This window comes from Arachis hypogaea, chromosome 5 (genome assembly GCF_003086295.3).
Source record: "Arachis hypogaea cultivar Tifrunner chromosome 5, arahy.Tifrunner.gnm2.J5K5, whole genome shotgun sequence".
Taxonomy (NCBI): Eukaryota; Viridiplantae; Streptophyta; class Magnoliopsida; order Fabales; family Fabaceae; genus Arachis; species Arachis hypogaea.
Window position 1 is genome coordinate 14,919,921 of NC_092040.1, and position 11,062 is coordinate 14,930,982.

At 39.4% G+C, this 11,062-nt stretch overlaps 1 non-coding gene across 1 annotated transcript; it reads left to right on the plus strand.

Moving 5' to 3' along the window:
- Positions 1 to 9,746: 9,746 nt before the first annotated feature.
- LOC112804460 (small nucleolar RNA R71) lies at positions 9,747 to 9,850 on the plus strand. Its single transcript, XR_003203075.1, has one exon. It is a non-coding gene; the product is annotated as a small nucleolar RNA R71 (small nucleolar RNA).
- The last annotated feature ends 1,212 nt before the right edge of the window (positions 9,851 to 11,062 follow it).

An 11,062-nucleotide genomic window follows, 5' to 3' on the forward strand; every position in this document is an offset into this window, starting at 1 on the left:
ATTGTTCCTCTCTTCCACGTTAGAGTTCACGTTAACTAAGTTAACGTGACTCTTAACGTGGTTCATTGCCACATTTTGGAACGTTAATGGTGTTCACATTTACCACTAACGTTGGAGCTTTCTTTGTCTCCACGTTAACTACCACGTTAACCTAGTTAACGTGGCAATTAACGTGGGCTTATGATGGCTTCGCAGGCGTTATTGGTGATCACTTTTCTCATTAACGTTGCAAGCTCTTTCCCATTCCACGTTAGTGGTCACATTAACTAGGTTAACGTAGCTACTAACGTGGTTCTTCCTTGCTTCCTTTGTCCTAAAATCAAGCAAATAAAGTGCATCAAAGCTCTAGCCAAAGTTATGAGATTATGCATCATCAATTTGTCATGCAATCCTTGCAAGATTCTCATGAAATCATGTAAAATTCACAATAGTTGCTTGAATCAAGGTGTGAGTGTATTTTCATCCAAAACTTGCCTCATTCTCTAAGAAAATGCATGAAACTACCCTAAAATAGTAAAGAAAAGGTCAGTGAAACTGGCCTAGATGCCCTGGCATCACAACACCAAACTTAAAGCTTGTTTATCCCTAAGCAAGTACTGGAACATAGGAATAATGAATGAAAGAACAAGATGAACAATATAAAAGTAAAAATCCTGGTTTATAGGGTTTCATGCATAGCAACTTAGGTTCATTCCTTTACTAAGTTTCAGGCCTTTATCATGCCCTTGAATACTTGCTTACTTACATCCCTTGAGACTTCCTAGTTGTTGATCCTTCCTTCTTTTGTTTTCTCAAGATTTATTGCATTCTTCTTTTGGCTAAGTGCTCTGTAAGAGGGTGACTCTTTATGATAAGCTTTCAGTCAACACTTCCGAACCAGTTGGTTTACGGTGCTAGGTGTTAAGACACCCCTAAGGACTTACTCCCTCAAGTCTCTTTCCCTCATACATACACACCACAGGCACATGGTTTGTTATTTTTTCTTTCTTGAGACCTTGGTGTCCAGCACCTCTTTGGGTTACTAAGTGTTCTGTGGCAAGGGTCACTCTTGATAGTGGACTTTCAGCTGATAATCCCGGATTAGTTAATCCAAGTTACCAAGTGATGAGGCACCCCTAAGAGCTTATTCATCCAAGCATATCCCTTGCACATGAACACCACAAACACATGCCTCAATCTTAAAACCCTTGGTGCCTAGCATTGTTTCTTATTATGTTTCTTTCCTTTTCACTTTTATTGCTCTTTCTCTTTTCTTATTGGGATCTTATTATTTAGTTAGTCTCATAGGATGTGTTTCAAGCATAGGATTCAGGATAGATAGTTGCCTTCTTTCCTTGTTTGGTGAACCAACTTAGCTTACTAATCACCCTACCACAAACATTCAGGATTCACTTCACAAAATAACTCCACTCTTGTTCTTATCATAACATTTTCTTTTTGATTAACTTAAAGGGCAAGCATACATGTAAGTAAGATGTAAGTGAACACTAGGGACATTAAGCTCAATAAGCATAGACCTAAGCAATGAAAAACTTAAATGCAGAATTAAAAATCCTAAGATACCATGGAAGCATATTCTATTTCATACACGATTTTCCTTATTTAAAGCTTTAAAAAAGATTGAACTAAGAAGGAACTCCACCACCTTTTAGTCATGGGGATGCCTGAGTTCTTCTGCTTCCTTGTTTTCTTTTTGTCCACTTTGTTTACTTGTGCTTCCTCTCATCCGATTCATTCTGGCTATTTTCCAATCTTCTAGTGCCTTCCTTACTGACTCATGACTCTTTTCGGCTCTTTCGCGTTCCACTCGTGCTAATTCATCCTTTATATCCTCATATTTTGTGATCCCAAGATGCAATACAGGTAGTTATCCAACCAAGTACCCAAGCCTGGCTTGGGTATTTACATGATATCCAATTTTTACTCATGTAAACTCCTTCTGAAAATGCTCTGTATTCATCAAAAAGATCTGCCTGTTCTCTTTGTTTCCTATGCATCTCATGAATGTGTGCACCTTGATGTGCTTGGATGTTGATAAGCTTTTGGATGGCTTCTTGTTGTTGATCTTGCTTTTGGTTCAGGTTATGGAAGGACTCACTCCATTGTCTCCCTTGTTCCAATTGCTATTCCATCAACTGTTTTTGCCATTTCCCTTGCTGATTCATCCATTTAGAGAGTGATTCTTCTTGACGGTCCATTATTTGCATTTGAAGCTCCTTTTGTGCACCTTGATTCTCCATGTATTGTTTAGATAAGGTATCAATAGCCTCTTGTAATTGGTGCATGCCTAAGGTGGCTGGGGCTTGCTCCTGTGGATGTTGTCCTTCCTCAGCTTTATGGGCTGGCCTCTTTCTTACCCTTTGTTGAGGTAGGGGAGTTGCGGCAGCATGCATCCGACGATAAGTGATTGGAAGGCCGACCTTTATCCACTCGGGGTTTCCATCCTCGAACACCACCCTAGCCTTGTTGCAAAGACGGAGAATAGTGCTGGGATAACCCAACCTTCCTCCAGAATCACTCTTCTCAGCAAGCTTCCGAATGCCTTGGGTTTGAGCTCATGAACCTTGATTTCTCATCCCTTCATTATGCATTGCACCATTGTTGCTCTCTTAAAGTTTACCTCTGAGTTGTTTCCGGCTGGGAGGATGGATCTCCTTACAATTTCAAACCAACCCTTAGCCTCAGGAAGGAGGTATCCTCTTTTTATAAATCTGGGTTTCCCATTGGGGTCTCTGTCCCAATCTACTCCTTGCATACATATATCTTTTATAATCTGGTCGTGGTTGGGGTTGTTATCCATTCTTGAGTGATAGCTCTCTTCTGCAAAGGGTATGGTTCGTAGCTTTAGCACTCTCATGATGCTCATGGGACTAAAATCCATCATGACCCCTCTTACGAAACTTGTATAGGATTCATCTGCCTTATCATGTCTAATTGCATCTGCATAAAACTCTCTTACCAGAGTTGCGTTCACCCTTGTAATCGGATCGGTGAGGAGCTCCCATCGATGCTTTTTTCACCTTCTCTGTGATTTCCGGGCACTCAGTTTGTGTGACTTGAAAGCCTAATTCACATATGATTTCTTTGTCAGCCATCCACCCAAATTGTAGTGCATGGTAAAAGGTTCTAAATTTCTTTTCATCAAAAGAAGGCTGCTTTATAGGTTCTTTCCCTTTTCGTCTCTTAGAGCTTGATGATGCCATGCAAGATAGTTGATGTGTTTGTTACACAGAAGATGGCTAGGAGGGTGTGTGTGAGACTTTTGGTGGATGATGAAAGGTCTGTGTTCAAGGAGAGGAATGAGAGTAAGAAGTGTGTACGGAGAGGTTGTGTGAAGGGGTTGGTAGGTGAAATTGTGATCATCAACAATGGCTCCAAAGACTTGGTGCTCTCAAACATGAATCACACTTTGTCACAACTCCGCACAACTGACCAGCAAGTGTACTGGGTCATCCAAGTAATACCTTACGTGAGTAAGGGTCGATCCCACAGAGATTGTTGGTATGAAGCAAGCTACGGTCATCTTGTAAATCCCAGTCAGGCAGATTCAACTATATTAAGAAATTATAGTAAATAAAAGTAAATAAAATAGGATAGAGTTACTCAAGTAATTCAATGGCAGGAATTTCAGACAAGTGTATGGAGGTGTTGTGTTCCCTCTGGATCCCTGCTTTCCTACTGCTTTTATCCAATCTTTATCACTCCTTTCTATGGCAAGCTGTATGTAGGGCATCACCGTTGTCAATGGCTACATCCCATCCTCTCAGTGAAAATGGTCCAAATGCTCTGTCACAGCACGGCTAATCATCTGTCGGTTATCGATCATGTTGGAATAGAATCCCTCGATTCTTTTGCGTTTGTCATCACGCCCAACAATCGCGAGTTTGAAGCTCGTCACAGTCATTCAATCCCGGAATCCTACTCGGAATACCACAGACAAGGTTAGACTTTCCGGATTCCCATGAATGTCGCCATCAATTCTAGCTTATACCACGAAGATTCTGATTAAGGAATCCAAGAGATATGCGCTCGGTCTAAGGTAGAACGGAAGTGGTTGTCCGTCACGCGTTCATAGGTGAGAATGATGATGAGTGTCACGGATCATCACATTCATCATGTTGAAGTGAAACGAATATCTTAGAATAAGAATAAGTCGAATTGAATAAAAAATAGTAGTAATTGCATTGAAACTTGAGGTACAGCAGAGCTCTACACCTTTAATCTATGGTGTGTAGAAACTCCACCGTTGAAAATGCATAAGTGATGAAGGTTCAGGTATGGCCGAATGGCCAGCCCCCAAAACGTGATCAATAGTCTTCTTAGATGAATAATAAAATTAAAACTGAGACCAAAGATGTAACGTGGTCAAAAGACAACTAGTACAATAGTAAAATGTCCTATTGATACTAGACTAGCTACTTGGGTTTACAGAAGTAAGTAATTGATGCATAAATCCACTTCCGGGGCCCACTTGGTGTGTGCTTTGGCTGAGCTTGATCAATCCATGAGCTGAGGCTTCTCTTGGAGTTAAACACCAAGTTGTAACGTGTTTTGGGCATTCAACTCTGGTTCGTGACGTGTTTTTGGCGTTTGACTCCAGAATACAGGATGGAACTGGCATTGAGCGCCAGTTTACGTCATCTAATCTCAAACAACGTATGGACTATTATATATTTCTGGAAAGCTCTAGATGTGTACTTTCCAACGCCGTTGAGAGCGCACCATTTGAAGTTCTGTAGCTCCAGAAAATTCATTTCGAGTGTAGGAAGGTCAGATTCCAACAATATCAGTAGTCCTTTGTCAGCCTCATATCAGAGTTTTGCTCAGGTCCCTCAATTTCAGCCAGAAAATACTTGAAATTACAGAAAAACACACAAACTCATGGTAAAGTCTAGAAATGTGAATTTAGCATAAAAACTAATGAAAATATCCCTAAAAGTAACTAGATCATACTAAAAACTACCTAAAAACAATGCCAAAAAGCGTATAAATTATCCGCTCATCACAACACCAAACTTAAATTGTTGCTTGTCCCCAAGAAACTGAAAATCAATTAGGATAAAAAGAAGAGAATATACTATAAATTCCAAAATATCAATGAATATTAATTCTAATTAAATGAGCGGGACTTGTTGCTTTTTGCTTCTGAACAGCTTTGGCATCTCACTTTGTCCTTTGAAGTTTATAATGATTGGCATCTCTAGGAACTTAGAATTTTAGATAGTGTTATTGATTCTCCTAGTTAAGTTTGTTGATTCTTGAACACAGCTACTTTTATGAGTCTTGGTTGTGGCCCTAAGCATTTTGTTTTCCAGTATTACCACCGGATACATAAATGCCACAGACACATGACTGGGTAAACCTTTTCAGATTGTGACTCAGCTTTGCTAGAGTCCCCAGTTAGAGGTGTCCAGAGCTCTTAAGCACACTCTTTTTGCTTTGGATCACGACTTTAACCACTCAGTCTCAAGCTTTTTCACTTGGACCTGCATGCCACAAGCACATGGTTAGGGACAGCTTGATTTAGCCGCTTAGGCCTGGATTTATTTCCTTGGGCCCTCCTATCCATCGATGCTCAAAGTCTTGGATCCTTTTTACCCTTGCCTTTTGGTTTTAAGGGCTATTGGCTTTTTCTGCTTGCTTTTTCTTTTTCTTTCTATTTTTTTCCGCCATTCTTTTTCGCAAGCCTCTGCCTTTTCTCTGCTTTTTCTTGCTTCAAGAATCAATTTCATGATTTTTCAGATTATTAATTACATTTCTCTTTGTTCATCATTCTTTCAAGAGCCAACAATTTTAACATTCATAAACAACAAGATCAAAAATATGCAGTGTTCAATCATTCATTCAGAAAACAAAAAGTATTGTCACCACATCAATATATTTAACTAAATTCAAGGATAAATTTAAAATTCATGTACTTCTTGTTCTTTTGAATTAGAAACATTTTTCATTTAAGATAGGTGAATGATTAATGGAATTATTCATAACTTTAAGACATAGTTACTAAATACTAATGATCATGAAGTAGAGACACAAAACATAAACAAACATATAGCATAAAAATCGAAAAATAGATAAATAAGAACAAGGAATGAGTCCACCTTAGTGGCGTCTTCTTCTTGAAGAACCAATGATGTCCTTAAGCTCTTCTATGTCTCTTCCTTGCCTTTGTTGCTCCTCCCTCATTGCTCTTTGATCTTCTTTAATTTCATGAAGAATGATGGAGTGCTCTTGATGTTCCACCCTTAATTGATCCACATTATAACTCAAATCTTCTAAAGAAGTGTTGAGTTGTTCCCAATAGTTGTTGGGAGGAAAGTGCATCCCTTGAGGCATCTCAGGGATTTCTTGATGATGAGCTTCCTCATGCATCTCTTGAGATCCGTGGATGGTCTCTCTTGTTTGCTCCATCCTCTTCTTGGTGATGGGCTTATCCTCCTCAATGGAGATGTCTCCTTCTATGATAACTCCAACTGAGTAACATAGATGGCAAAGAAGTGTTGAGTTGTTCCCAATAGTTGTTGGGAGGAAAGTGCATCCCTTGAGGCATCTCAGGGATTTCTTGATGATGAGCTTCCTCATGCATCTCTTGAGATCCGTGGATGGTCTCTCTTGTTTGCTCCATCTTCTTCTTGGTGATGGGCTTATCCTCCTCAATGGAGATGTCTCCTTCTATGATAACTCCAACTGAGTAACATAGATGGCAAATAAGATGAGGAAAAGCTAGCCTTGCCAAGGTAAAGGGCTTTTCAGCTATTTTGTAGAGTTCAAGGGAGATGACTTCATGAACTTCTACTTCCTCTCCATTCATGATGTTATGAATCATGATGGCCTGATCCACAGTAACTTCAGATCGGTTGCTAGTAGGGATGATAGAGTGTTGGATGAACTCCAACCATCCTCTAGCCACAGGCTTAAAGTCCAGTCTTCTCAGTTGAACTGGCTTGCCCCTTGAGTCTCTTTTCCATTGAGCTCCTTCCACACATAAGTCCACGAGGACTTGGTCCAACCTTTGATTAAAGCTGACCCTTCTAGTGTAGGGGCGTTCATCTCCTTGCATCATGGGCAAGTTGAATGCCAACCTCACATTTTGCGGACTAAAATCTAAGTATTTCCCCCGAACCATTGTAAGATAATTCTTTGGATTCAGGTTCACACTTTGATCATGGTTCCTAGTGATCCATGCATTGGCATAGAACTCTTGAACCATTAAGATTCCGACTTGTTGAATGGGATTGGTCAGAACTTCCCAACTTCTTCTTTGGATCTCATGTCAGATCTCCGGATACTCATTATTCTTGAGCTTGAAAGGGACCTCAGGGATCACCTTCTTCTTGGCCACAACATCATAGAAGTGGTCTTGATGGGCTCTGGAGATGAATCTTTCCATCTCCCATGACTCGGAGGAAGAGTGTTTATTGGAAAGAGAGGATGAATGTTGAGAAGAGGGGAGAATATGGTAGGTGGGGATCCTGTGGGGTCCACAGATCCTGAGATGATCCTGTGGGGTCCACAGATCCTGAGGTGTCAAGGATTTACATCCCTGCACCAATTAGGCATGTAAAATGCCTTTCCATGCAATTCTGGCATTTAAACGCCGAAGTGATGCATGTTTTGGGCGTTCAACGCCCATGTGCAGCATGTTTCTGGTGTTGAACGCCAGTTCCATGCTTGTTTTTGGCTTTCAGCGCCAGCTCTCCTCAGGGTGCATTCCTGGTGTTTGAACGCCTAGGTGTTGCTTGTTTTTGGCATTCAGCGCCAGATCCATGCTCTGTTCTGGCATTGAACACCAGCCAGATGCTCCCTACTGGCATTTAAATGCCAGTAAGTCCTTCCTCCAGGGTGTGATTTTTCTTCTGCTGTTTTTGATTCTGTTTTTAATTTTAATATTTTTTTTCGTGACTCCACATGATCATGAACCTAATAAAAGAATAATAAAATAAAAAATAAAATTAGATAAATAAAAATTGGGTTGCCTCCCAATAAGCGCTTCTTTAATGTCAATAGCTTGATCGTGGGCTCTCATGGAGCCTCACAGGTGATCAGGTCAATATTGTATAGTCCCAACACCAAACTTAGAGTTTGGTTGTGGGAATTTAACACCAATCTTAAAGTTTGGTTGTGGCCTCCCAACACCAAATTTAGAGTTTGATTGTGGGGGCTCTGTTTGACTCTGTACTAAGAGAAGCTCTGCATGCTTACTCTCCCTTGTTACAGAAGGATAGCCATGTACCTTAAACACAAGGTAGTCCCCATTCAATTGAAGGACTAATTCTCCTCTGTTAACATCTATCACAGCTTCCACTGTGGCTAGGAAAGGTCTTCCAAGGATGATGCATTCATCCTCCTCATTTCTAGTGTCTAAGATTATGAAATCAGCAGGGATGTAAAGGTCTTTAACCTTTACTAACATGTCCTCTACTAATCCATAAGCTTGTCTTACTGACTTGTCTATCAATTGTAATGAGAATAAGGCAGGCTGTACCTCAATGATCCCCAGCTTCTCCATTATAGAGAGTGGCATAAGATTTCTGCCTGACCCTAGGTCACACAGAGCTTTCTCAAAGGTCATGGTGCCTATGGTACAGGGTATTAAGAATTTCCCAGGATCTTGTTTCTTTTGAGGTAAAGTTTGTTGAACCCATGTATCTAGCTGAACCCATGTATCTAATTCACTAATGAGCAAGGGAGGTTCACCTTCCCAAATCTCATTACCAAACAACTTAGCATTCAGCTTCATGATAGCTCCTAGATATTGAGCAACTTGCTCTCCAGTTACATCTTCATCCTCTTCATAGGAAGAATAGTCTTCAGAGCTCATGAATGGCAGAAGGAGATTTAATGAAATCTCTATGGTCTCTATATGAGCCTCAGATTCCTTTAGGTCCTCAATAGGGAACTCCTTCTTGCTTGAGAGGCATCCCGTGAGGTTTTCCTCATTGGGATTCACGTCCTCTCTTTTCTCTCTAGGTTCGGCCATGTTGACTATGTCAATGGCCTTGAACTCTCTTTTTGGATTCTCTTCAGTATTGCTTGGGAGAGTACTAGGAGGGGTTTCAGTGATTTTCTTACTCAGCTGGCCCACTTGTGCTTCCAGATTTCTGATGGAAGACCTTGTTTCATTCATGAAACTAAAAGTGGCCTTAGACAGATCAGAGATTAAATTTGCTAAGTTAGAGGTATTCTTTTCATAATTCTCTATCTGTTGCTGAGAAGATGATGGATAAGGCTTGATATTGCTGAGCCTATTTCTTCCACCATTATTAAAGTCTTGTTGAGGCTTTTGTTGATCCTTCCATGAGAAATTTGGATGATATCTCCATGATGAATTATAGGTGTTTCCATAAGGTTCACCTATATAATTTACCTCTGCTATTGTAGGGTTTTCAAGATCATAAGCTTCTTCTTCAGAAGATGCCTCTTTAGTGCTGTTGGATGCATTTTTCCATCCATTAAGACTTTGAGAAATCATGTTGACTTGCTGAGTCAACACTTTGTTCTAAGCCAATATGGCATTCAGAGCATCAATTTCAAGAACTCCCTTCCTTTGAGGCGTCCTATTATTCACGAAATTCCTCTCAGAAGTGTACATAAATTGGTTATTCGCAACCATGTCGATAAGTTCCTGAGCTTCTGCAGGCGTTTTCTTTAGGTGAATGGATCCACCTGCAGAGTGGTCCAGTGACATCTTGGAAAACTCAGATAGACCATAATAGAATATATCTAATATGGTCCACTCTGAAAACATGTCAGAAGGACACTTTTTGGTCATCTGCTTGTATCTTTCCCAAGCTTCATAGAGGGATTCACCATCTTTTTGCTTGAAGGTCTGAACATCCACTCTAAGCTTGCTCAGCTTTTGAGGAGGAAAGAATTTATCCAAGAAAGCCGTGACCAGCTTATCCCAGGAGTCCAGGCTATCTTTAGGTTGTGAGTCCAACCATGTTCTAGCTTTGTCTCTTACAGCAAAAGGGAAAAGTATGAGCCTGTAGACTTCAGGATCTACTCCATTTGTCTTAATAGTCTCACAAATCTGCAAGAACTCAGTTCAAAACTGGTAAGGATCTTCAGATGGAAGTCCATGAAACTTGTAGTTCTGTTGCATTAGAGCAACTAATTGAGGTTTCAGCTCAAAATTGTTTGCTCCAATGGCAGGAATTGAGATGCTTCTTCCATCAAACTTGGACGTGGGTTTAGTAAAATCACCAAGCATCCTCCTTGCATTATTGTTGTTGGGTTCGGCTGCCATCTCCTTCTCTTGTTCAAAAATTTCAGAAAGGTTGCCTCTGGATTGTTGTAATTTAGCTTCTCTTAGTTTCCTCTTCAGAGTCCTTTCAGGTTCAGGATCAGCTTCAATAAGAGTTCCTTTTTCCTTATTCCTTCTCATATGAAAGAGAAGAGAACAAGAAAAGAAGAGGAATCCTCTATGTCACAGTAAAGAGGATCCTTATTATTAGTAGAAGAAGAAAGGGGATTAGGATTAAGAAGAAGGAATAATCCAAACACAAGAGTAAGGATCGGGGCAGTGATTTGAGATGAGAAGAGGTGAAGAGAAGTGTTAGTAAATAAATAAATAAATAGAAGAAGATGAGAGAGAGAATTCGAAAATTAATTTTGAAAAGGAGTTAATGATTTTTGAAAATTAAAGATGAGATAGAATTAAAATTAAAATTTAAAACAATTAGGTAATTAAAAAGAACTTTTGAAAAGAGGGAGGTATTTTCGAAAATTAGAGAGGGAAAAGTAGTTAGGTGGTTTTGAAAAAGATAAGAAACAAACAAAAAGTCAAATAATTAGTTGGAAAAGATATTAAAATCAAATTTGAAAAGATAAGAAGATAAGAAGTTAGATAAGATATTTTGAAATCAAATTTTTGAAAAAGATAAAATTAAAAAAAAAGATATGATAAAAAGATATGATTGAAAAAGATTTAATTTTTAAAATTAAATTTGATTACTTGACTAACAAGAAACTAAAAGATAAGATTCTAGAATTTAAAGATTGAACCTTTCTTAACAAGAAAGTAACAAACTTCAAATTTTTGAATCAATCATATTAATTG